We start from the raw sequence: 25,355 nt of genomic DNA on the forward strand, positions 1-25,355 counted from the left end.
TTTTATAGCAGCTTAGGTGGTTTATGACTTAGCCTCTTTATCCTACTTTTATACATAGACTTCTCTTTGATTTTCCCCCCTTCTGCTAAACACCACAAAAAGATTAGGAGACTTGCTACCAATTAATCTTGCCTCAGCTGCCTCCTCTTCCTCTGCAAGAACTGAACAAATTCTTTTGCCCTGACAAAACTCCATTACTCATACTATAATTGATAATGAAGTATTAGTCGGGTTAAAATAAAGAAAGCAAATGAGAGGTCCATACACTATATTTTAGTTGAGTAAGAGGTCAGTTCTCATTAACTAGAGGTTAATAAACACCTGTTCATCAGGAATCTATACATCCCTTAGGTTCTTACTGGTTAGATGGTCCAGGAAACACAAAAATGTGGATACATTCTTGCAACGTATGTTCTGACTTGCACCAGAATCCAATCTGTAACCAGGACCATGCAATGTAGTCGAGCACTACTTATGAACAGACTGAGGTCTTGTACAGATATTCAGTTTATCCTGGTAGAATCTTTGCTCTCCCAGGAGAAACCACAAGTATACAGCTGTTCAGGCTCTTTCTCCTAGGGTAAAAATGGCTGCTCCAGGAAAACAACCAGGGTTAAAACATTCTGTACATGCCGTGACTTTTCTCAGAAAAGAACCTGCAGCATCCCCTCACTCCACCCATCACCACCCCACAGGGGTGTCACTTGCTGGACTCTGCTGCTGCAGCAGGGAGCAGAACACACCCTCTTCCCAATACCTGCACTGAGCTGCAGGGAAAGACAGGATGACCACGGGCAGTCTGGGTCAGCTAATCAGGGTTGCCTTGTGCTGCTGTCTGTTGCCAGGCAGACTAAGGAAGTATACTGAGATATATGTACAGAGTATGCTGATTCCTTGCCCCTGGCTGCACAATGTTAGCACAGCAAGGTCGCTACTCTTTAGGCCCTCAGCATTCCAATGGCTGTCCACACCACTTTAAGTCAGTTTCTCTACCAGAAGAACAAACCTGGGAGAACTCTTTTTGATTATTTGAATGTGCATAGGCAGCCTGAAAAAGCAGCCTCAGTGATGCATAAAAATAAATAAGCATAATCTCTACTTTTCTTTCTGTTTGGACAATTGGTTAAGTTAGACAATTATTAAGAATATCCAGTGACTATCTTTTGACACTGCAATACATAACAACAACAACTAAACAGCAGTTCAAATTATTTCCAACATATTTGCAGTTTATTGTAGTTCACAATCTCAAAATGTATTATTAGATTTTCCTAATATATTAAACAAAACGGGTCATTTTGATTTTTTGACTCAAAGTGATGTGATTATGCATGGTATTTAACTACAGTGATACATACATATGGTTTAGGAACTCAATTATACAAGTTTCCTCTAATAATGTTAGAACAGCTGGTTGCCAGACCCACAGATTGCTTCAACTTTGTCAGGAACATCCAGCATTTTTTAAAAAAAAACATCTTTTGACCTCATAGAGGAGGTCAAAGTTTCTCCTGGAAGCTGGCTAGTTACTTTTTAAGTGTCTTGATTTTTTCTGAGGCATAATGCAATTTTACTCATTATCACTACAGATGTCAGATCAAGACTAGCAAGAATATAGCAGTAGCTGGAACATATGGTTGAGTCATATGAATAATAATCATAAATCCTTTTTGACACTAGCCCATTATTATATGCTGATCATGTCCCCTTGGAATCTCTTGTTTGGTAAAATGTTTAAGTCATTATAAGGTATCTCTGGAGGTCTAGATTTATAGAGAGTTGGATGGGAGAAACACAGTATTAGCAGTGTGTTTATACAAACATAAAATACATGAATAGCATATACCAATATATTTATGTGTATGTAAGTTTACAGATGTGCTGTTATTACAGACATAGATGATAGGCAACTAAGGACAGTCTCTCACAAAATACTACAAGTGTTTCAAATGACATTCAAGATGAAAAAGTAAGTTTAACAGAGACATCATCTAAACAATAATTATGAAAAAAATTGCATACTTGCTCAGCTGGAAAACTCCATCACTTTTCCTGGTCTTCATTTCAGTTAATTCACATTAGCATTGTTCTTTCTGGGGCAGGGGAGAAAACAACTGTAGGGAAAGAGTAACCTTTTATTGGATCTGAGCATTCCAAACTTCAGAAATGTCTAGATCCACATCTGAATTTAATGGATGATCTGTTAGCTCAATACTAAGCTGACTCTAGCAAAATTGGAGTCCTGACAAAATTTGTCAATAAGGTAGATAGAAAGCTGACCGGATTGTCAGGCTCAATGGGTAGTAATCAATTGCTCAATGTCTAGTTGGCAGCCGCTATCAAGTGCCCCACAGGTCAGTCCTGAGGCCAGTTTTGTTCAGTATCTTCATTAATTATCTGTAAGATAGGGTAGACTGAATCCTTACCAAGTTTGTGGATGACACCAAGCTAGGGGATATAGTAGATTCACTGGAAGGTACAGCCAGGAGGGTAGAGCTAGGAGTCACAGTGACCTAGCCAAAAGAAATGTCATGAGGTTCAAAAAGGATAAGTGCAAAATTCTGCTCTTAAGATGGAAGAATCCCATGCACTGCTACAGCCTGGGGACTGACTGGTTATGCAGCAGTTCTGCAGAAAAGGACCTGGGGATTACAGTGGACAATAAGACGGATACAAGTCAGCAGTGTGCCCTTGTTGCCAAGAAGGCTAACAGCATACTGGCCACATCTACATGAGATGCTAACTGTGCACTAGCTTGTTATAACTTCACAGTAGTGTCGTGTGGCACAAAGTAATGTGATGGTACTGCACAGAAGTAGTGAGCTACTGCACAGTCAGTGTCACCTAAAAGCTGTTCAGTAATGCTACTGGGCAGTAACTCCATTTATTGTGTAGTCATTTAGTACTTGTGTATGCAAGTACTAAACAACTGTGCAGTAACAACTGCACTATCAGAATCTCGTGTAGATATGGTCATTGTTCTGCATTAGTAGAAGTGTTGCCAGCAGGTCAAGGAAAGTAATTATTCTGCTCTATTCTGCACAGGTGAGGCCTCATATAGAGTACTGTGTTCAGTTTTGGGCACACCCATTATAGAAAAGATGTGGACAAGTTGGAGAGAGTCCTGTAGAGGGCACTGAAAAAGGTTTGGGTGCTAGGGCACATGACTTATAAGGAGAGGCTGAGGGAAATGGGCTTATTTTGTGTGGAGAACAAAAGACTGAGGGGGGATTTTAGCAGCCTTTAGCTAACAGAAGGATGGCTCCAAAGAGGATGGAGCTAGACTGTTCTCAGTGGTGGCAGATGACAGAACAAGGAGCAATGGACTGAAGTTGCAGCAAGAGAGGTTTAAGTTGGATATTACAAAAAACTTTCTCACTAGAAGGGTGATGAAGCACTGGAACAGGTTACTTAGAGAGGTTGTGGAATCTCCATCCTTGGAGTTTTTTAAGGCTTGATTCAACAAAACCCTGGCTGGAATGATCTAGTTGGGGAAAGTCATGCTTTGAACAAGCAGTTGGGCTAGATGACCTCCTGAGGTCCCTTCCAACCCTAATTTTCTATGATTCTAAGAACATTGGATTTATAATCATTAAATTCTCAGGTCATAATAATACCTGACCAGGGGCATTTCTTTTTATTTATCTAAATTTGGACAGAGTGGTGAAACAATTCCTACTTTTAACTTCTCTTGTTGAGGCAGTGCTGTGCTGAGTGGTCACAAAGTAGGTGACCAAGTAGACACAGTTAAGAGGAATTCAGTGTCCTGTTGTACAGACTGAAGATGCTGATGGTGTGGATACATTACAGGTTTGTGTAAAAGGAAAATTTGGAATAAGGATATTTTGTTTTCACATATCACCATCACTAGGACCTTTAGTTCAACTGGGTTATGATTTTTTTCCTGCTTTATTTTGTTTGGAGTATTACAATACAGATTTTAACACTAATGTTTTATGCTCATAGTATGGGGAACAAGCAGGAGGAACTTGCCCTCCTTCTAGCTAACACAAACCCATAGTGGGGCTCACTGAAACTTGGTGGGATCCAATGCATGACTGGGTGGTAAACATCAACTGCTATAGGCTGTATAGGCGGAATAGAACGGGGAGGAAAAGTGGGGGTGTGGTGCTCTACATCAAAGGACAATACACATCCTCAATGAACAGCACTGGGTCTGAGGTAGGGCAGACTGCGGTGCTCTGGGTCAGAATACAAGGGGGTTGTGGGGAAAGGGACTTAACAGTGGTGGTCTACTACAGGCCACACAACCAGGGGGAAGGGCATGACTGGGAATTCTCAGGTCAGCTCACGGAGGCAGTTAAGTCAAGGAACATGGTCATCATGGGTGACCTAAACTATCCAGACATCTGCTGGGAAGAGAAGTCAGCCAGGTCTGACTGCTCACATAAGTTCCTAGCAGAGTTACAGGGCCTCCATTTAACCCAGGAAGTGCACAGTCCCACCAGGGGAAATGTCTTGTGGTCCTAGCCACAGGTGATGACATGGTGAGGGGACTCTGGGTTCTCAACCACCTGGGCAATAGCGATCACCACCTACTGGAATTCACCATCCAGCACAGGGTGTTCAAGGCCTGCACCAAGCAAACAGCCCTAGACTTCAGGAGGGTGGATTTCAAAGAGGTAAGGAGGCTAGTCAGAGAGGCACTGAGGTCCCAGAGGGGAAGGGATTTGGAAGTGCAAGAACAGTGATCATTTCTTAAGGAGGCAATCCTCCACGCCCAAAGGGTGACAATCCCCATGCGGATCAAAGGGGGCAAGAGTGCTCAAAAACTGCCATGGCACGCCAAAACCATCCAGGAACGTCTCAAAGCCAAAAAGGAGGTGCACACCCAATGGAAGGGAGGGGCTATCACCAAGGAAGGTTATACCTCCATTGCTCAAGATTGTAGGGGGCTGTTAGGAAGGCTAAGATGAAGATGGAACTGGGACTAGCAACCCGGATCAAAGATAACAAGAAGTCCTTTTCTAAATGCGTAGGGGGTAAAAAGAAGGTACCGAGTAATGTGGGGCCTCTGCAGGACACACTTGGAAATCTGGTGGTTGTACCAGACAACAAACCTAACATCTTTAACAGATTCTTTGCTTCCATTTTTCTGAGCAGGGACAGAGACATCCCCCCACTGGGATCCTGGACAGACCCAGGGAAGGCGCAGCCAGGCCCAGGGTCAGTGAGGACCTAGTCAGGGAACTTCTGGTGGGTCTAGACATGTTCAGATCATCAGGTCCTGATGATCTCCACTCCAGAGTGCTGAGGGAATAAGCAGAGGTCATTCTGGGACCCCTGGGACAGCTTTACAAGCACTCGTGGGGCTCTGGTGAGGTGCCAGAGGACTGGAAAAGGGCCCATGTGGTCCCCCTTTCCAAAAAAGGGAGGAAAGAGGACCCAGGAAACTAGAGGCTTATTAGTCTTACCTTGGTCCTGGGAAAGCTCTTTGAGAAAATTATCCAGGAGCACATCTGCAAGGGACCAGCAGGGGAGATTATGCTTAGGGGCAATCAACATCGGTTCATTAGAGGCAGGTCCTGTTAGACCAACCTGGTGGCCTTCTATGACCAGGTCACAAAATCCTTGGACGCAGGTGTTGCAGTGGAAATAGTCTTTCTGGACTTTAGGGAGGCCTTCAACACTGTCTCTCACCCCATCCTCATTAAAAAATTAGGTGACTGTGGTGTTGACACCTACACAGTCAGATGGGTCACAAATTGGCTGGAGGGCCACACCCAGAGAGTGGTGGTGGATGAGTCATTTTCGACCTGGAGGGATGTGAGCAGTGGAGTTCTGCAGGGTTCAGTCCTCGGGCCTGCATTGTTCAACATCTTCATCAGCGACTTGGACGAGGGGATGAAAAGCACCTTGTTCAAATTCATGGATGACACAAAGATGTGGGGAGAAGTGGGCATGCTAGAAGAGATGGACAGGTTACAACTAGATCTGGACAAGTTACAGAGGTGGGCAGATGAGAACAGGATGGGTTTCAATACTGACAAATGCAAGGTATTGCACCTGGGGAGGAAGAACCAGCAGCATACCTACAGGCTGGGGAACTCCCTTCTTGTCAGCACAGAGGCAGAAAAGGATCTTGGAGTCATTATTGATTCCAAAATGAACATAGGCCGCCAATGTGGGGACGCAGTCAGGAAGGCTAACCGCACCTTGCCATGCATCCATAGATGCATCACGAGCGGGTTCAAGAAGGTGATCCTCCCCCTCTATGCGATATTGGTCAGGCTGCAGTTGAAGTACTGCATCCAGTTTTGGGTGCCACACTTCAGGAGGGATGTGGACAGCATAGAGAGGGTCCACAGGAGGGCCAGTCACATGATCGGGGCAGCAGGGTAGGCCCTATGAGGAGAGGCTACGGGACATGAACCTGATTAGCCTCCACAAGAGAAGGCTGAGAGGGGATCTGGTGGCCATCAATAAACTTGCCATGGGGGACCAGCAGGCAATGGGAGATTCCCTGTTCCCGTGAGCACAACCAGGAGTAACAAAGAATAACAGGCATAAGTTGATTGAGAGTAGATTCAAGCTAGACATCAGGAAGCGCTACTTCACAGTCAGGGTGGCTAGGAGCTGGAACCAACTTCCAACAGAAGTGGTGCTTGCCCCTACCCTGGGGGTCTTCAAAAGGAGGCTAGACAATCACCTAGCCAGGGTCGTTTGACCCCAGCATTCTTTCCTGTCTATGGCAGGGGGTTGGAGTTGATGATCTGCTTAGGTCCTTTCCAACCCCACCAACTATGAAACTATATAATAAATAAGCTTAGACTCCTAGTTCCAACGACACTGGTTCTATAGACTTGTGGCTACCTTAGTTTTCAGACTTCTCTGTCTTTCTACCAGCATCTTAATATGGCAGAGTCCAGTTCTGAGTATAACCAGAAAACCTTATATCCTCTGTATCCCACTAGAGATAACCTTCCCCTATCTCACCTGCCTGGACTTTATATTATGTGTAACCATGCTCTAGTCATGCCTTCTACAATGAGCTTGAATAGGCTCTGTGGTTAGTAGACATATCAAGAAAAAATCTTTTCTGCCACCTTTCTGCCCTAGATTGTGTGACCCAGCATATCTCCCTTAAGACATTGTCAAAAAAGTAAAGGAAAGAACTTAGCTCAAGCCACCCTCAGGTGGATCATACTTCTGTAAAACTCATATCACACTCTGATATCCAAAATCCCACATGTCTTACTGAAAGGGAGTGCTTCATTAGAGGAACTCAAGGATATTTACTCACAGAGCAGGAAGTACTTTTGCAGGACAGGGTAGATTTTACAGGACAAAAATGTACATAGATTAAGTGACTTGCCAAAAGACACAAAATGCATCTAGATCACCTGAATCCCAACCAATTGTATGATCACAGAACCATCCTTCATTTTAAGTTATGTTATTTTTTATGATACCAGGAAATATTCAACTGAGGATTAACAGACATATAACTAGAAACTATTACACCTTGGGTGGTGGCAGTGTGTAGGCTGGCAGCAACAGGTACTGTTTTTGTACCTCCTTTAACTCACTAGTTAAATTAGTTAAATCCATTTCATGATGCATCTAGCAATAAAACAGGGTAAAAATAAAATAGTTAAGTCTTATGTTTAAAGTAACCTAAGATCAAAATTATCTCAGCTGTAATTGTGCTATGCCAGAAATAGGCTTTTTGAATTTAGAAGATGAGGATCAGGCTCTAATGTAATACCACATGGTAACTATTTTACACATTTAAAGATTAAAAATATGAACTACGTGTCATCAGTTAATACTGTAGGAGTGAAATTTGACTGCTATTACCTCATTGTTGCTAAAGGAAGTTTCTTCAGTCATGGTCAGTCAGTTTCTGCCATGCCTGGCACCAAACAGTCCCTTCTGTATTTAAAAATGTGCATCAAACTGTTTTGCAGCTGATCTAATCCCTTTGGATAACTGTGATGATACCAGCTGTAACAGCAACTTATTGACAACTCTCTCCCCCTTTTTCCCCTCTTTGTTCCCCCTGCTTAACTGTCTAACTTTTTTCAGTTAGACCTCCTATACTAGATATGCCAGAGGGCAGCCAGAGCATAAATGTAATATAAACAGTGCCTGAAGCACGATTAGACCATCCACTCACTGTAGGTTCCCTACTTATTTTCTCACATAGAAACAATCCAATGGATATGGCTGCAATCCTGTTACTGTCCGGATGTTAGTCACTGGGGCTTGGATAAAGCACAAATCGACAGGTCTGAAGTATATGCCAGTAAAGTTGGAAGAACAAAATCTTGAGACCTTGCACAATCCACTAGAATAAGGATTACAAAATGAATTTGATTTGTTTTTCTTTTTCTGACTAACCTGATGACAGTATCATCTTGGCCTCATTAGGAGTGAGAGGATCTTTATTTGAAAGCATCTGCCAATTCTAACTCCAAGTGTAACAGAAATAAGCACGGTAAATCTAAACATTGAAATGTTTATCTCCAATATTTGGCCAGCAGTTCTGACCGTTATTGGCAAATAAATCAAATTGTTACACCTGTGAAAATTATTTGCCATGGGACTGAAACCTGAAGAATTTAAATGATAAAGCACGTTTACTGTTGAAAATAGCATAGCCTTCTTAATAATATCAGTACAAGAATATTCATTTTAGTTTAAAATTATTACTTTGAATCTCAGGACTCAGAGTGCTTGATCTTGGCCAATCAAGAGGGCTTTTATAAGATGTATTGTGTATCCAAAAAAAAGATTTCGATTGCAGTATACAGAAGTAATTTAACAGGATACTTCATACAGATGTAACAGAGTTGACATCTTGTCATTAATAAAAGTGATATAGAGCATAGAATCATAGAAAAGTAGACCTAGAAGGGACATTTGGAGGTTATCTAGTCCAACCTCCTACCTGAGGCAGGATCATCCCTGTCAAAAGCATCCCAAACAAATTCTCATCTAACCTATTACTAAAACTACACAGGCAACCCTGTCACACAGCCACAAAGCACAACACCCTAACTTGCCACAAACAGAGCAGGGAGATAACAGTGTCCTAGTGCTTCAAGGGTTGTTAAAATACACCTGAGACATCCAAGGAAGAGGGCCATGGCCCCCACTACTGAGTCCCTCAGTTGTGGGACTCCTGGCCCTGGATGGGAATGGTGCACTCCTGAAGCTGGGAGCCCTGCCAGCTGATGGGGCTCCCAGCCACAGGGAAATTAAAGCTTGATAGCAACCAGCTATAAATAGGGACCTACCTAAGTTGTGCTTAAACAATAGGTTTTTTGCACTCACAGCTGATTTTGAGGGATTTTTGAGGCAGCCCTGCCCCTCACCACTGGTTGATAGAGGGACTCTGGTGGCCCCACCCCTCACCCCTTGGTGGAGGGCAACTTCATTCAGTTGACATCAATACTTCTTTCTTTGTGCCGCCCCTTGCTGCTGATTGACTGAGGGCACCTTCACTCAGTCTACCTTATTACTTCTGGGGGTGGGGGTTGGGTAAATTTCATGGCAAATTGTGGCCAATGTCAGATTTCCCAGCAATCAGAGAAAATACTGTTTCTTGCAGTGTCTGTGGAACTGCAATTTAGGTAGGTCTCTAGCTATAAAGTTAGTATACATTATTGACACCTACATTTTTAGCTGGTTGGAGCTTTTAATAGTGTGACAGGTACTTTGCACACATAGCTGGTCTTACGGTAATTGTGCAATTAACCAATTCATTGTGTAATACCTGTAACATGTAGTAGCAGCCACTGTGTCCTATACCCTTGTAATTCCTTCTGAGTGCACCTCATTGATGACAGGCCTCCTCACTCTGGGTGGAAATGCATTCTGATTGCACCTTAGACTGAGGGTGCAAACAAGCATTTGCAGAATGTGGTTCAGGTTTAGGCAGCTTAGTTTAAGCCGTCTAAAACTGAGGCAGGATATGTGCATGCACACATTTGCTGTTTACCACAAGGAGGAATGGACAGCTGGAAGAAGGTAAATCAGGTGGGGAAGGTCTGGGGGTGGTTGGAGGGTCTGCGGGAGGGAGGGGGTTGATGGGTTCAGAAGTGGGTTGTCTGGCCAGGGGGAGGATAAGTTAGGGGTATGGGGTTGTGGAGGGAGGTAAAAATAGCTTGGTCAGGGTCAGGGGGTAAAAACAGCACAGCTTCTTGGCTGTGGAAAGTCACTGAGCTTCCAAGCCCTGGAGCTGTGCTATGAACATCTGGAAGCATTCACTGGACCAGGTTAACCCTTGCTAGGTTGAGTTAACCCCAGGCCAATTTAAAGTTAATTCATATCTGATGAAAACTAACTTTAGATCAGGTGTGCCATTTTTAGGACAACCTAAGCCCTGTGAACACTAGCACATCTGGACATTTAAGGTTAACCTAACCTGGTTATCAAGGTTAGGGTGATCTAAATATAATGCTTGTTCATGCCCAGTGGGTGCATCTACATGAGATACTCTACTTCACAGTAGAGCATTTTACTATGCAGTAAGCACATGCATCCACACATACACATGCTTAGTGTGCAGTAAACTGTAGTAATTGTGAGTAAATTTCCTACCTGCAAATGAAAGTAGAACATTTACTCATGAGTAGTTAGTGCACAGTAGCACATGTGTAGATACCAACTGGGAGCAAATTTGCTCCCAGTCAGCCCTACCACTAGGTGGCTAGCCTTAGGCCAGTCCCAGGGACCCAAGGCTGGGAGCCTGTTCTGTCCCCAGGCCTGGGCCATCTCCATGGCAACCCAAGGTCCTTGAAAGTCTGCAGGCAGCCTGGGGTGACTTCTGGGTACTGCTGCCCCTGAAGCCTGCCTGAACCCCAGCACTGCTCCCTGGCTCTGGCCAGGCCTAGCTACAGCCAGCTCCTGGCCATGGAGGCCAGCTGGCCACAGGTAACCCCCAGCAGCCTTCCCAGACACCTTACAGTTCCATGCTGTACCCCTGCGCTGGGTGCTGCAGGCAGCTGCCCAGGCCCAGCAGCACCAGGACAGCTACATGGAGGCCTGGAGAGCTGACATGAAAGCCATGATGGCATTGCTGCTGATGCCACATGCCACCTCCTGGCATAGCAACTGGTTGATGGAGGAGACTGGCAACCTCATGGCACCGTGGGGCCAGGTGGAGGTGCAGAGGCAGTTTGCATAGGGTGGGAGCTCCAATGCGCATGTGTATGAGAGGCTGCCAGGACAAATGTGTGAACCTGGGGTTGACTGCTTGGCATGGCAGTGCCACATAAAGGTCAAAGCATTGTGGTCACAATTGGTTACCATCACCAACCACAACTGTTGGTCAGAGAGTGCCCGCAAGTTCATGCCTTTTATGTGGTAACTGGATACCATACTTATGCCCCAGAACCCAGGCCACAGCCATGCTATGTACTGCAGCACAGGCAGTCTGCCTGAGCTCCCACTATGGCCTGGCACCCACAGTGATGTGTTATCAGGGGAAGGCCCCTTGGCCCACCCCACTGAGCTCCCTGCTCCCAGCATCCTCCAGCAGCTCTGGGAGCCCAGGCCAGTGCCTGACCCAACAGCTATGCCTCAGCCCCCACCATGAGGTATAGCTGGTTGTGTACCCACTGGCCACTAGCAGCACCAGCTCTTGCTTTGGCGGGAGGGACGGGAGCTATCCAGGCAGCTACACATTGCGCCCCTCTGACCAATGCCTGTACTGGGAGCTGCATGCCATTGCTGCCAGTGGGGACTGACCTGATCCACCAGACACACCAGTCCCACCCATGTGGTAAGCTCCGCACTGCAAGGAGGGCCCTCCCCACCTCATCCTTTGGTCCCTGCATCTGGCCCCTGCTCCACTTGACACAGCAATGATCTCCTAGCCCCTAGGGTTCCCCCCCACAGCATGCAGGGAGGTGGAAGACAGTGCAAAATTTCATTGAGCTGTCTGTGCCCCTGCAACGAAGTGGGCACAGGTCTCTCATGCTGAGGAATGGGTTGATGCTAGTGGTGATGTCTTCCTTGACATCAGGGGCCCAGAGGCATGTAGCACAGGCACAGTAGCACTCCATGCAGCACCAGAGATTTTGGGGCAGTGCAGGCTTGCCTTTTACACTGTTGAAGCTGAGGATCCCACGCCAGGTGCATAGGTGCACCCAGGACACCATGGCCAGCAGCAGAAGCAGGACATAGCGGGTTGGGCATTTCTCTCTGCATGGAAACAGTTCCTTGCAGTGCCCCCCCAGTCACACACAGCAGAGGCATGCTTGGGGTGCAGAGTGGCTGTGGGGAGGAGCTTGCTCTGGGGTGCCTCCTCAGAGAGGCCCCCTGCAGAGAGGGCGGGGGTGTGGGTAGCTCCACTGTCCAGTCAACCAGGACCCCCATGACCCTCCAGGCCCAGGCACCATGGGCTTGGCAACAGCACAGAAGACAGGCTGACCTACAGAAGAATAAGTAGGGGAGTGAGTCTGGTGCCATGGCAGCAGGTGCTGCCAGGATCCAGGCCTGGTCCATCCTGGGAATTGGGCAGGGGAGGCAGGCTGCCTGCAGCCAGCACCCAACATCCACTGGCCCCTAGGGAGTGAGTGGGGATTTAGGGCCTGGCCAGTGAACACCTAGGCCTAGACCTGCCTGGCAGAATTACCATGGTTCCTGTGCACCCATGTGTGCATGACCCCCAATCTGAGGCTAGACAGTTCATGGGCCCCTGGTACAGAGCATCTTATCTCTGAATTGTTGCAAACTCTCACAAGCAGCTTCTATCTTATGCAGGTCTTGCAGCTGTACATGGGGGAAAGGCCACAGTTGGCATTGCCACCCACACCTGGGGCTCTGCAGATACACCAGCTCTGGAGGAGGAGGACCTAGGACCAGAACCTCCTCCTGGACCAGCTGGTGACAGCTTCAGAGGACTGGTTGGCAGATGTGTGGGCATGGTGGGTGGAGATCATCATCCAGCAGGACAGGTAGTAGGGGGAGGACATCACCTGACAGGACAGGTGTCAGGTGGAGGACACTACCCATGAAGACACACGGGACTAGTGTGAGGAGGTGTGGGACTGGGCAGACTGTGAGTTTAGGGTGCAGCTCCTGGCTCTAGAGCAGCAGTGCATGGAGGGCCTGGAGCAGAAGGCTGCACTCATGGCAGGCTGCATTCATGGCAGGCCACAGAGGATGACCGTCAAGGGCTAGACACTGTCCTGGCCCTGGCAGTCACTTTTGTACTACCTTCTGCCCTGCCTCTGACCTTAGCCCTACCTGGCCCCTGTCAGCCACTCACCACCCATCAGTAGGCCTCCGTATGGGCCTGGAGGGAGGTTCAACACCACCTCCACTAGCAAGGAACAATGTAAGGGGTCAGGCACCCTGGGATTGTAGTGGAGTGTGAGCAGCCTTGTCTGGGGTCAGGGACCCCAGGGGACTGGGATGACATGTGGAACAGGGCCTGGTGCCTGGAGCTCAAAGGGGCTGCAGAGCACATTGCAAGGTGAAGAATAGAACTCAAAATATCCTAGAATTCCAGGCTGCAAGAATAAGAATTAGAGTTAGCTAAGCTATTACCAAGTAATGTATTTATGGGGAACTGCAGTTAGTTCACACTGACAAGCTATTGGTCATGTAATATTCTTTCAAGAGCTGTTACAAAAGTCAGGAGGAGTCTGCACACAAACAAAGAAGGGAACCCAAGTTCTATCTCGGGGTGAGCAAAATACAGCCCACAAGCCAAATCCAACCTGCCAGGCAAATTAATTCAGCCCACAGGTAGGTGCCCAATTAACTGCATCTGGCCTGCCCTGCAGCTGCCCTGCTACACTCCACATGAGGCTGACCCCAGCCCATTCCCCCGGGACAGCATGATACACTGCTACACTCACCAGTGGGAGGGCCCTGGCCCCAGCCAGCGTGCACAGGGCAGTCACCACTGCTGCAGGCTTCAGCCCATGCCAGCCCCCAGCCCCAGCTCCTGCCCCCACCTGCTGGAGTGCGGTAATTGCCACAGTTCAGCAGACTTGATTAATCATGTCTGCTCTGGCACTCTGGAATTACAGTGCATCAGAGAAACCACCCTGCTCATGTATAGTCCCCCTAAAATGCTTGACTTCAGCCTAGCCTACTAGGGCTGTGCAAAGCTTTGGTTCATGATTCAGATTCAGAGATGATTTGGATGATTTGGAGGCTGAATCTATGAATCTGAATCGAATTGCTGGAAGCTTTAGGCTTTCCAAATCAATTCAGAGCTTCCAGATCAATTCAGAAAAGATTTGAAGATTCGGCTATAATGGCTATAATGGGGAATCAATGAAATATCTATAATTCTGTTGTCTTTTGGCTGATTCAGATGAAACTTGCAGTCTGTGGCAGTCCTATAGATATTTATAAAGGAGAGAGATGACAACTTTTCTCTCTTCCTGTAGAGAGTAGGGCAGGTAGCAATGGTTTGAAACTGCAGCAACAAGGGTTTAGATCGACTATTAGGAAAAACTTCTTGTCTGTTAGAACAAGGAGGCAGTGGAATAGACTGCCAAGGGAAGTTGTAGAATGTCCTTCTTTGGAAGCTTTCAAAAAGAAAATTTGGTTGGATAAGCATTGCTCAGGGATGATTTAGGAGCAGGTTTTCATGAAAAGTGCTCTGTAGCCTCAAGCAGCTGTGAACTGGAGAGTACTATGCTCAGCGGCAGAAGAATGAACCAGAGCTCCACAACCACCTCGGTTGTGAAATGGATTAAAGAAGCTGAGATAAGTTTACAGAAGGGATAGAATGACAGAAAAGGGAGTTTTGGATCTCCAGTCAGGATATGTAAAGTGTGGAGTTGTGTTTGCGTTCTCTACCTTGTGGTGCCGAGTGGAGGGTGTTTGATTATCTCATATTTCTCGGTTTTGCTGGTTGACACATGAGGCTGGGAAGGAATCTTTCCCCTCCTGTTGCTATAGATGACAGGGAGTGGGTTGACTTCCTCAGAACTATTGGGTATTGACTGGATTTTGTTGATGCTCCTGTTGAGGCTTAAAAAATTCCACAGGTTCCTGGTTAGAGGGTGCTACCCTGCAGCTGAGGGTTAGTTTGATCACCACATTTGGGACCAGGAAGGAATTTCACTACATGGTCAGATTGGAATGGACCGGTAAACTGCGTATGTAGGGAGAGTGAAGGTGGGGGAAGAGAAGGGAAGGTTGCCTCTCTCAGTAGCAAGGTCATGGTCCTCTTCCTTGGATCTCTTGAGTGCAATTTAACACCCACTTCCTGTCCTTGCCTGGCAGGGCATTGACAGTGCTCTCATCTCCCTCCTTTACCTTTCCATGATTCTATATGAATCAGTGCAAGTTAGATTCGTACTTATATTTACAATTTTTCTCAAGTATCAAAAATGATATACCCCATATTATAACTATTAACCTAAATATGTTTACACAGAATCTAGAATGCAATTTTATAACTTTTATTTTGTTTTTATATTGTATAATATTTACTTGTATACAATGTTTTGAAAGATGTGCGAACAAATTCATTATTGAGATTTGCTGTGTAACAGTGTCCATTTTTTCAAAGCTAGAATTCCTTAATTGCAAGTTGTACAAATATTACAAATAACAGGTTTTATAACTAGAGTGCATCCTGTTAAAAGGCAAGAAATCAAAAAGAGAGGCTGCTCAGAGAACAGAAAACATTGTCTTGTGCAAGGCACCAGTTTTGTAAAGATATAAATGTTGTCTTGAGAAAACAGAGATTGTAGAATTTTTATGTTTGAGAAAAAGACCTAATTATGTAAAAGAATGCAAAGATATTCTCTGGTCAAGATCATGAGTCTATATTAATATGCTTAGGGAAGTAATTTCAGAGCAATAAATGAAGTCATAAAAATAGGTCCTCGTAGGTCCTTCTGTTTCCAAAACAACCTACTAATTTTAAAATCATACAAAATAGTCTAGAAATATTACTTCAACTGATATATTTTGTAAAATAAGGAAAACTTTTATGGGTGGGAAATGTTCTACATAAAGTATTAATTACTTCTAAATCTTGCTTCCACTTAAAGGGGAAAATCACTATTTTCCCTCAACTGTTTACAGTTGTATAAGCTTCTTTTTAGATGTATATTTACAAATATTTTATATTGAAATGAAAGTACCTTATAATAACTGCCTAACACCACTGCAGTGTGAATAGTAGGTCATTTTTGTATGCTATAGTAGGGTCACCTGGGCTAGGGAAAGAAGTTACACATAAACAGTTATAAGTGAACAAAAACTGATTTAATCCTGTAACAGAACATAAGTTCAATGCACATAAACCAGTTTGAAAACACTAAAACAGGTTTGAAATAAACTTGGTTAAATGTAGTATCAAACTTAACTGCTTGAACTCAAACTGGTTTATGAAACTTCTGCCCCAGACCGTTTCTTGGTTTAAGTTAAACCAGAGTCCACCAGCATTCCAGCATGCTTTGCAGCCCTGAGCTGGGCTCTTTGCTCCAGCAGGGCAGGGCTGGCCCTGCCTCTCTTCTCCCTAGCTAAAGAATGGTGGAGGTGTGGGGGCAGGGACATGGCCAGATACTGGCCCCCCATAAGGCAAAGGTGGCAGGGAAGAGGTTTGTTTCCCATTCCCTCCCTTGTCCCACCAGCATGCACCTGCCAGACATCGCTCACTGCTTCAGCAGCGGGGGGCCTGGCCCTGGCAGTAGCCTGAAGTGAAATGGCTAGGGAGAGGCTTTAATTCCCCCCTCCCTGTTCTACCAGCACAGACCCAAGCCAGGGTGCACTTAGCACTCTCTCGTCTCTGCCACAGTGGCAGGGATGGGGGCAGAGCCAGGTGCAGGCCAGTATGGCCCCCTGAGGCAGAGGGGGCAGGAAGCAGGTTTATTCCCCCCTCCTCCCCCTCTATTCTCAGGGGACCACAGCTGGGGTCCACCAGCCCTTGACACCGCTGTTGCTGGGCAGGGCAAATGGCAGAATAAGACCCCTCCCTTCCTCCTACACAGGGTGAGCAGCAGCAGTGCTAGGAGGTCTTGGGAGGCTATGGCCACCCCTCCAAGCCTTGGTGGTGCTACTTGCATTGAGCAGGCTGTAGCAGCTCTGACTGCAGCACAACCACTCCACTGGGAAGAGGCTTGCACTCCAGGAAACATGAGAGGGGCAACTGCCCCCATCACAATCTCTCCTACTCTGCAGCTGAGGACATGCTCTAGCACCCCCCGGCTCCTGGCCTAAACAACTGAAGGCGTGTGCCTGAATTTCCTCAGTCCAGAGGAATATCTTTTCACTTGCAAATTCGTTCAGTCTAGGGAAGTTAGACTAACCCGCAAAGATTGAATCAAGTTAGGCTCGGGCTTTATGAATGTCTGTCCCTAACCCCAATGTTACAATTAGTTACTGAAATAAGAAGCCATTTATGTATATAAAGACTTAGATTAATGGAAAGATCTGTTTGTTTCCCATCAATACCTAACCATTTTTTTGCTCAACTCAGAAAGACATGAAGAACATTTCCAATGCCAGGTAAAAAGTAAAAATAATAGTTTATTTTATGATCACTTAAGTTTCAAAAAAATATTTTAGGAGCTGAAAATAGTTTTATAGAAAAATGGAGTGCTTGGACTCACTTGAAACAGAATTTTCACTCTTGTTAAATCATAATAGAACTGAAGGGATAGTTCTGTCTTTAGTTTAGGAAGTGCACTGAAGAAAGAAGAGTTAACTTCCTATAAGACAGCTAGCCATTTCCCTCCCCACTTCATTATTTAAATTCCTATATTTAAAGATGTTCTAGAATCTTTCTGCACATACTTACTTAGATTGCATATTCAGTACCTGAAATACGACTATCTGGTGAGCCAATGAAAGATGATAGCAACTGATATTAGAATCCAGCCAAATCCCTGAAAGAAGAATGCCTACCACATTTAGTGGGATTGCTGGCAGAGAACAGTATATCAATTCCTCTGTGTGAAATGCACACACACGTGTAACCCTCTCACTTTACTGTCTCACACTTACTCTTATTACATTCTTATGCAGTTTTGCCTTATAAACTTCCATGTACACATTATTTCCTTGTCAGCACTCAGTGTGCTATTTTCAACACTACAAGAAAGAAAATAACATTTATGTATCAGGAAAGAAGAGGAAAGCCACAATCAAGCATCGAGAATGAGCAACCACGCAGATACTTTCTATTCTCAGAATATATCACCTAGACTTCAGCATTGCTGGTGAAATAGAACTCAAAAAGAGCACTGATAAAGGGATAAGATTTTATTTTTATTGTAATAATTGTTATGGGATACAGAAATGCTATTGTAACATCATGTATTAACAGCAGCTGTTAAATTTGGAAGCTTCCAGTTTGATTTGGAGAGATTAAAGGGTCCTCTGATTCAATTCAGATTTGGAGATTTGGCTACTGAATCAGGCTGAATCTCCACTGAATTGAATTGGGGACCGAAGCTTCATACAGCCCTACTATTCATGTCATCTATTATTCACCACCCTGCAAATGAAATTTTCTTGTCCTATAAATTGTTTTAGGTGTCTCTGAAATGCTACAGATTTGGGGAATAATATTCTTTGGGTTTAATTTTCTTAGAGAGGACACTAAGGTAGACATGCTCTCAAAGGTGTTGGCTCCATTAAAAACTCTACAGAGACCATAACTGAAATAATCTTGGCTTACCACTTGTTTGCCTTCTGTCTTGTTTCACTTGGTTATATTTCTCTTCTTTTTTCCTTTAGTAATGTAAAGGCACTATTTTCTCGGTAAAAAGTGACAGGTTTAATATCCAGAGATTCCTACTAATACTTTAAATAATACCAGCCTGAATCCCCCTCCAGAAAACTGGGAAAACTAAATACACCATCTGGGCACTCATGAGCAAAATTTCCCAACTCACAAGCAATGGAGTCCTTGGGTTAAGCAAACAGCACTTTATTAAAGGGAAAAGGAAAATCCCTGTAAACCTAAAAAACCTGTAAAGCAAAACAATAAATTAACAGCAGCCTTTGTATCCCTCCCCCCTTGTCTATGATTGGGTAATGAGGTAGCTAGCCACTTCCCTCTTCACTTCATTATACCCCACAGCCACCCTATTCACAGTTCATCATTCAAAAGCTGAAGAGTCCAAGCTTCAGGCACACTGATCTCTTGTGAGAGTGTGTAGTTTTGTTGCAACATTTTTGGTTTAAATGTATTATTGTTGTTATCATGTCACATACCTCAGTTTCCCTGACCAGCTTGTATAAGGCGGGGAATAGGGGTAACTGGGTTCTCCTTAGAAGCCAGAGCTGCCTACCTGCTAGAAGAGATTGGATTCAGCAACAAAGGATGGAAACATTTTGTTGATGCTTCAGGTGAGCTTGGCAAACATCCCATGATAGACAACCTACTGCTCAGAAACAGCAATAAGATAAGGACAACAACGGACAGAAGGTGCTAAAAGAGTGGGTGTCAGCCGAGAGCAGCAAAGTGGAACCATATGGGCTGGTTTGGGGACAGAGGAAGTGCTTAACACTTCGGAGGGGGCAAGAACTCTGCTTGCCTGATAAATCCCTTTTTTGAAGAAGAGCTATGTGCTTTGTGCCTGTGGACTTCACAGAGTGCTCCTTTCCCGTTTGAGAAGTTGAAATCCCTCTCTCAGGAGTTGAATTTGAAGATAGCTCCCTGAAGAAGGGCCCTGAGTAAACAGAGAAGGTCAGGAACTGAAAGGCGAGATCTCAGCCCAAAGATCCAGGGGGCTGGCCTACTTTAGAAGTGTTCAGCAGGCTAGAGAGACTGACTATACAACAGTGAAGATCCTGATCAAATGTTCCCCTGGGGGAATCCATTGCACTTGTCTTTCACAAGATACAGTTTTTATGGGCTCTATTGCCTATCCCAGCTAAAGCTACTGTGGTAGACAGAGAGGACCTCACTGGAAACCATTGTCTAGACAGGTGGCTCTCTAGGTAGCTGTAAACTCAGCAGCCTTCATTACTGCCAATCTGCATTATCTTCACTCCATTATTTCTTAGCCATCTCAAAACAACCTCCACAAATATTTCAGCAGTTTTAGAGAGAATCATTGGCACACAAATGAGCAACCAAATGAGTCCTTACCATAAAAGACTTTCTCTCCCACCTTTTTTCCTCTTTCTTTAATTGCCAGCTAACTCCTGACCACTAGACTGTTTTATACTGTTTGCTTAACCCTCTACTTTCAAACATAAATAAGATTGTTTATATGCTACTAGCTTCAAAGCCTAATGGTGTTTTAACAGATTATCACATAACAAATATGGAAATAATTGACACATTCATAAGACCTAACCTGCCTAATCAGTTGCTTTTGCTCATCCACAGATGCTAGTGAGCAGTTTCCTTCTCTACAGGGCCTCCATCCATCTTACATTTTAAACATCTTTGGCCAGAAAGTTCCCCACTCTTCTATAGCTTCAATCCACATGCTTACTGTAAAGAAATAGTGATAATTGTTACTTTCTATTTTACGTATCTTGAATTGGGAAGTCCTCTAAAACATGGTCAGAAAAACCCCGTTTGACTAACTGACAATAACAATGGGAATATCGTACCTGAATTCTCAGTGAAAATGACTATTGTTAACATTCACCCTACCATTGCTTGTTGTTTTAGAATTAGACTATGAAATTGATTATTTTTTGGAGAAAATTACATGTGGTTTAACAATCCCTGTTGATTAATTCTTATTTTAATTACCTTTAACTTCACTGAAGAGCTGGGATGCATAGAAAGAATTGTACCAATGAACAAATCTCCAGACTTGATTGTTGTCTTTGCAGAATGAAAAGGGTATCCATACAACATTATTAATTGGAGCCACACATTCTAAAAATATTCACTTACTGTGACCTGCACCTTTTGCCTCTCAATGTTTTCAGTATCCTAACTGTAATGTGGTACATATTAGAGATGCATGAACCAACCTGAACAAAATAAGCTCTGTGTACATCCTTGACACAAACTTCATCTTCTGACTTAGCCTACATTTTTGGCATATGTAGTTTTGTAACTTTTCTGCCTTTATTTTCTTTATTTCCTTGTTTGAACCCAACATAGCATCAGGGCCACATACTGTTTGGTGATGTAGAAATAATGTAGCATGTTACATAAGAAAGCAGTGTTGTGCTCTCTCTCTCTCTCGGCAACATGTATTTTTTAAACAAGAAGGCTCAGTTGGTAGTCTCCAATGTAATATAAAAGGCATAGATAGTATACAGTTGTTTGACTTTTGTATGGAAGTTTTAACTTTTGCAATAATCATGAAAGAAAAATGTGTTTTAAATAGCATATGCTATTTCTAGCAAAACAATATTTTCTGCTGAATTACTAGTTGCAATTTGAAAAGATCAGATGCATTTAAAGTGCATTTGTTTAAATAAAGGCACCATTAACACTGACAAATTCTGCATTTACTAAAAATTATTCAAGGTATTATTCCATACCCTAAAACCTCCTGGGAATCCATTGACAGATTTTGCTTCTATTAGGTGTATAGGGGTAACATCAGTCTCTGAGACACTGTCCTCCTGAACCCTATGGAAACAACCTCCTTCTTTCAAGTAATTCTTTGCAACACTAACCTGGCTACTTAAATCTAAACTGTCAATATATAAGACAGAAAGGATAGGAGATGGGAAAGCAATATGTCAGACTTGCTAGGAGTAGCAAAAGGCTATACTGAAAAGCATGCCATTTATTTTAAATACTTGGAGGTATTATAAAGCTAGAGAAGCTGTAGAGATGCAAAGAGGAAGATTTCTTTATAACAACAGAAAAATGTAGTGCTTAATGTCAATGGACTTTGTCTGGGGAAGTAAAGGCAGATTGGGATGTAGATGACCCATTTCAAAGATAACATGCATCTGATAGCAATTTTTAAAAAAATCAACAATTGTAATCTGACTGTCCTTACTCAGGAAAAACATCCAATTCAAAACAGATGCTGCTCCCATGATTATTTGCTGTCTCAGCAAGAAAATAATGAAGAAAGCAAGATTGTAACTTACCTTGGCACAACCCTATAAGCAAACACAATCAGCAAACAGAAGGAAAAAGCAGTGTGATAGGGCTTGTTGAGTAGAACAGCAAAGAGCAGATTCAGGAAACGGATGTCTCACTAAGTCAAAGCGACTCTGCCAGTATGTATTTAGCAGTCAATGAAGCCAAAGCAAGCAAATCAAAAAGTTGATACTAAAGCAGACATACAGTGAACAGCAACGTACCACCACAGCTATCCAGGCTCCCTAAAGATTATCGCCGCAGTAGTGAAACTATGTATTGTGGTTTCCTGACTTAGTCTTTGGTACACAATTTGGGCTTCAAATGACTCATGACTGTTACGGTGCCAAGATGGAGCATACCATCTCCAACACCCAGCAACCTGCCCAAATCTATATAGGCCTCAAACCCTGGAAACCCCATTAAAAACCCTGTAACATATTGAAGAATCACTACTGTAAATTATGCAGGGCAGTTACACTGCAGTTGGAAGTGTGAGGGTCACATGGGTAGGTATTATATTGATCTAGCTAGCTTGGGTAACAAGAACAATGAGGCACTGTAGTATAGGCCTCAGCAAAAGTTTACAATTCAAGCCAGCACCTAGAGTATCCAGTCAGATTCTCAATCTCACCCCAGAAAGCCATGTCACATCATCATTACCATTAGTATCTAAATCAAAACTAACACAGGATACCTGCAGCTGTAGTCTAGCCATACTCAAAGATCCACCTTTTGCTTTCATTTTCAATGCTTTGAAATCAGTGGAGTTACACTAATGAGAAACTGGTAGGGCTGTGCGAAGCTTCAGACCCTTATTTGATTCAGCAGAGAATCAGCCTGCTTTGGTGGCTGAATCTCCAAATCCAAATCAAACCAGAGGAGCCTTTAATTTCTCCAAATCAAATCTATTTGGAGAGATTTGGTGATTAGGACACAGACACTGCTTTAAATGGGTTTTTTTCATACTTCTAGCTAGCATGCAGTTCATGAATGCTGTGATGCTGGGGCACATGGAGTGTCCCACAGAAGTGTGGGGGGTCCCCAGTGCACTCAGCAACAGACCTAGAAGTGGACCAGAAACACTTCTGGTCCGCTTCTGGCTCCACTGGAAAGCGTGCAGGGGGCCCCCCTACACCCGCTGGCTTGGTGACTGGGTCTGAGGGAGCCCATAGGGTCCCCCTGTGGCTGATCACTGAGCTGGGGGGGGCATTCGGTGGAGGTCCCCCCATGCTTCTCTGGGATGCAGGCCACGCCTCCCGCATTCCTGTGGGATGCTCCATCTGCCCCAGCATTGCAGCATTCACAAAGCGTACCTGATACCTTGAGGTATGTAGAAAAAACATTTAAAGCTGTGTCTATGTCTGAATCGCTGGTTCTCTGAATCAGCATCAAATCTTCAGGTGTGGACTCTGTGAAATTGAATCAGGGACAGTGATCTGAATCAACTAATCGAATCAGTGTCCCTAATTTGGGCTGAATCCGAATCCAAATTGAATAGGGCCGGCTTTGCACACCCCTAGAAACTGGTATATTCAAAGCCAAGCACTGTAATGTAGTTCTAGAGTAGTAGTTCTAAAAGTCTGCAATGGCTGAAAATACCTCTGTGACTACAAAGTACTGTGTACACATCTTCAAAGACAAGGCCAGCAGATGGAATCATTTCTGCTGTCAATTCTGCAGGTTTTCAGTCTATTTTTTATGTAACTAATTTGTCAGTTGTATAATTTCCAACATGAAATGCCCTTTCATAATACACGAGTTTCTTGTTTTGATTCCTGATTCTTCACAAACATTAAAAGTTAAGGCTTCCATTCTGTAATGGGCCTCGTGCATATGGACTCCTATGCCCACACAGAATCCCTTTAAGGTCAACAGGATATATGGGCATAATTTTTTGTCTGAATTTGCAAGTTTCAGAATTAAAGCCTGTCAGAACAAGCCACTGAATACTGAACGGCTTGAGCCTGTCACGGGATTTTGGTCATCTAAATCTCATGGAAATCAAATTCCCAGGATCTCTCTAAACATTTTCCCAACATTCCCCCATCTTAAAAACAATGACATTTAGCACCATCCAGGCTAAGAAGCACCCATTCTTAAAGGCTCCACCATGTTCTGATAAACAGCAATTTCTTTTAAAATCCAGGGCTTTAACAGACAGTTTAATGATACACAGACCTAACAGTTATGAAGAATCAAGCAGACCTTTTCCCTTTCTTTTCCTTGTTTTTTTGGTACTTCCAAAAGCCTCTCTAATTCCTTCAGAACTAAGAAATATCATGCATTTTTTATCAGTAATGTATCCCATTAGGAAAAATTTATCTTTTAATTTTCATATTTCTACTTTGGTAGAATCTTGTGTAAATGACAATAAAATACACACAACTTGAGAAGATTCTTTGAAATCTTGGTTTCTAATAAGGAATTATAGCCTTTCTTTTAGCTGTTTTCAGATGCTTAAGCTGTACTCCTTTGAAGTGCCTGTTAAAAAAGAAGTCTCACTGACAGCAAGCAACAGTAAGCTAAATACCAAAAATGGAGAACAAAGGAGACATTTGAAGGTAAACATGGAGAAATCAGAAGCTAATACTGCAGCTGTTCCACACAGTATGTATGCAGATATATTGCAGTTTCTGCTCATCATAATCAGCATTATATAATATCAACCCAGGTTGAGATGCTATAGGAGAACAGAATCCAGTGAAAAGCAGTCCCACTGGAATACTCTAACAGAACTACTTAGAAACCATTGACTTCCTTGACTTGGAGATGATTAAGTACATAGCTACATATGGCATACATTAATTGCTAATTGCTTTAAAAACCAAAATACTCTAGGTTGTTTTCTTTTAGTCCTCCCTTTAGTTAAATAAATTTTGACAGAGATAATTTGGAGTATCACTTCACTAGGGTGTGATAAAAATGTTGTGCTACATAAATAAAGAAACTGTGAGGAAGCCATAGACTGATCTGGCACTCTGTCAATAATGCAGTAAAAGTATCGATATTGTCTCCTATGGAATGGGTGAATCCCTAGACAGTTTTTTTTTTCCTTTGGAGATATAACCTTTTAAAATAATCATATTTATCCATTGATGAGGGTGATGTAGAAATCCATTGCCTTAGTAGGAGAATTGCGAAGCATTCTGTCATAGAAAGATCCCACTTACCCCCAAATTCTCTGGTTATACTGTTGGGGTGGTGGTGGTATATTTCCTACGTGTCTTCATAGATTCATAGTTTCATAGTTTCCTAGTTTCTAGGGTCGGAAGGGACCTGAGTAGATCATCTAGTCCAACCCCCTGCCATGGCAGGAAAGAGTACTGGGGTCAAACGACCCCAGCAAGGTGTACATCTAGCCTCCTCTTAAAGACCCCCAGGG

Source organism: Crocodylus porosus, unplaced genomic scaffold (genome assembly GCF_001723895.1).
Source record: "Crocodylus porosus isolate Cpor-Errol unplaced genomic scaffold, CroPor_comp1, whole genome shotgun sequence".
NCBI lineage: Eukaryota > Metazoa > Chordata > Crocodylia > Crocodylidae > Crocodylus > Crocodylus porosus.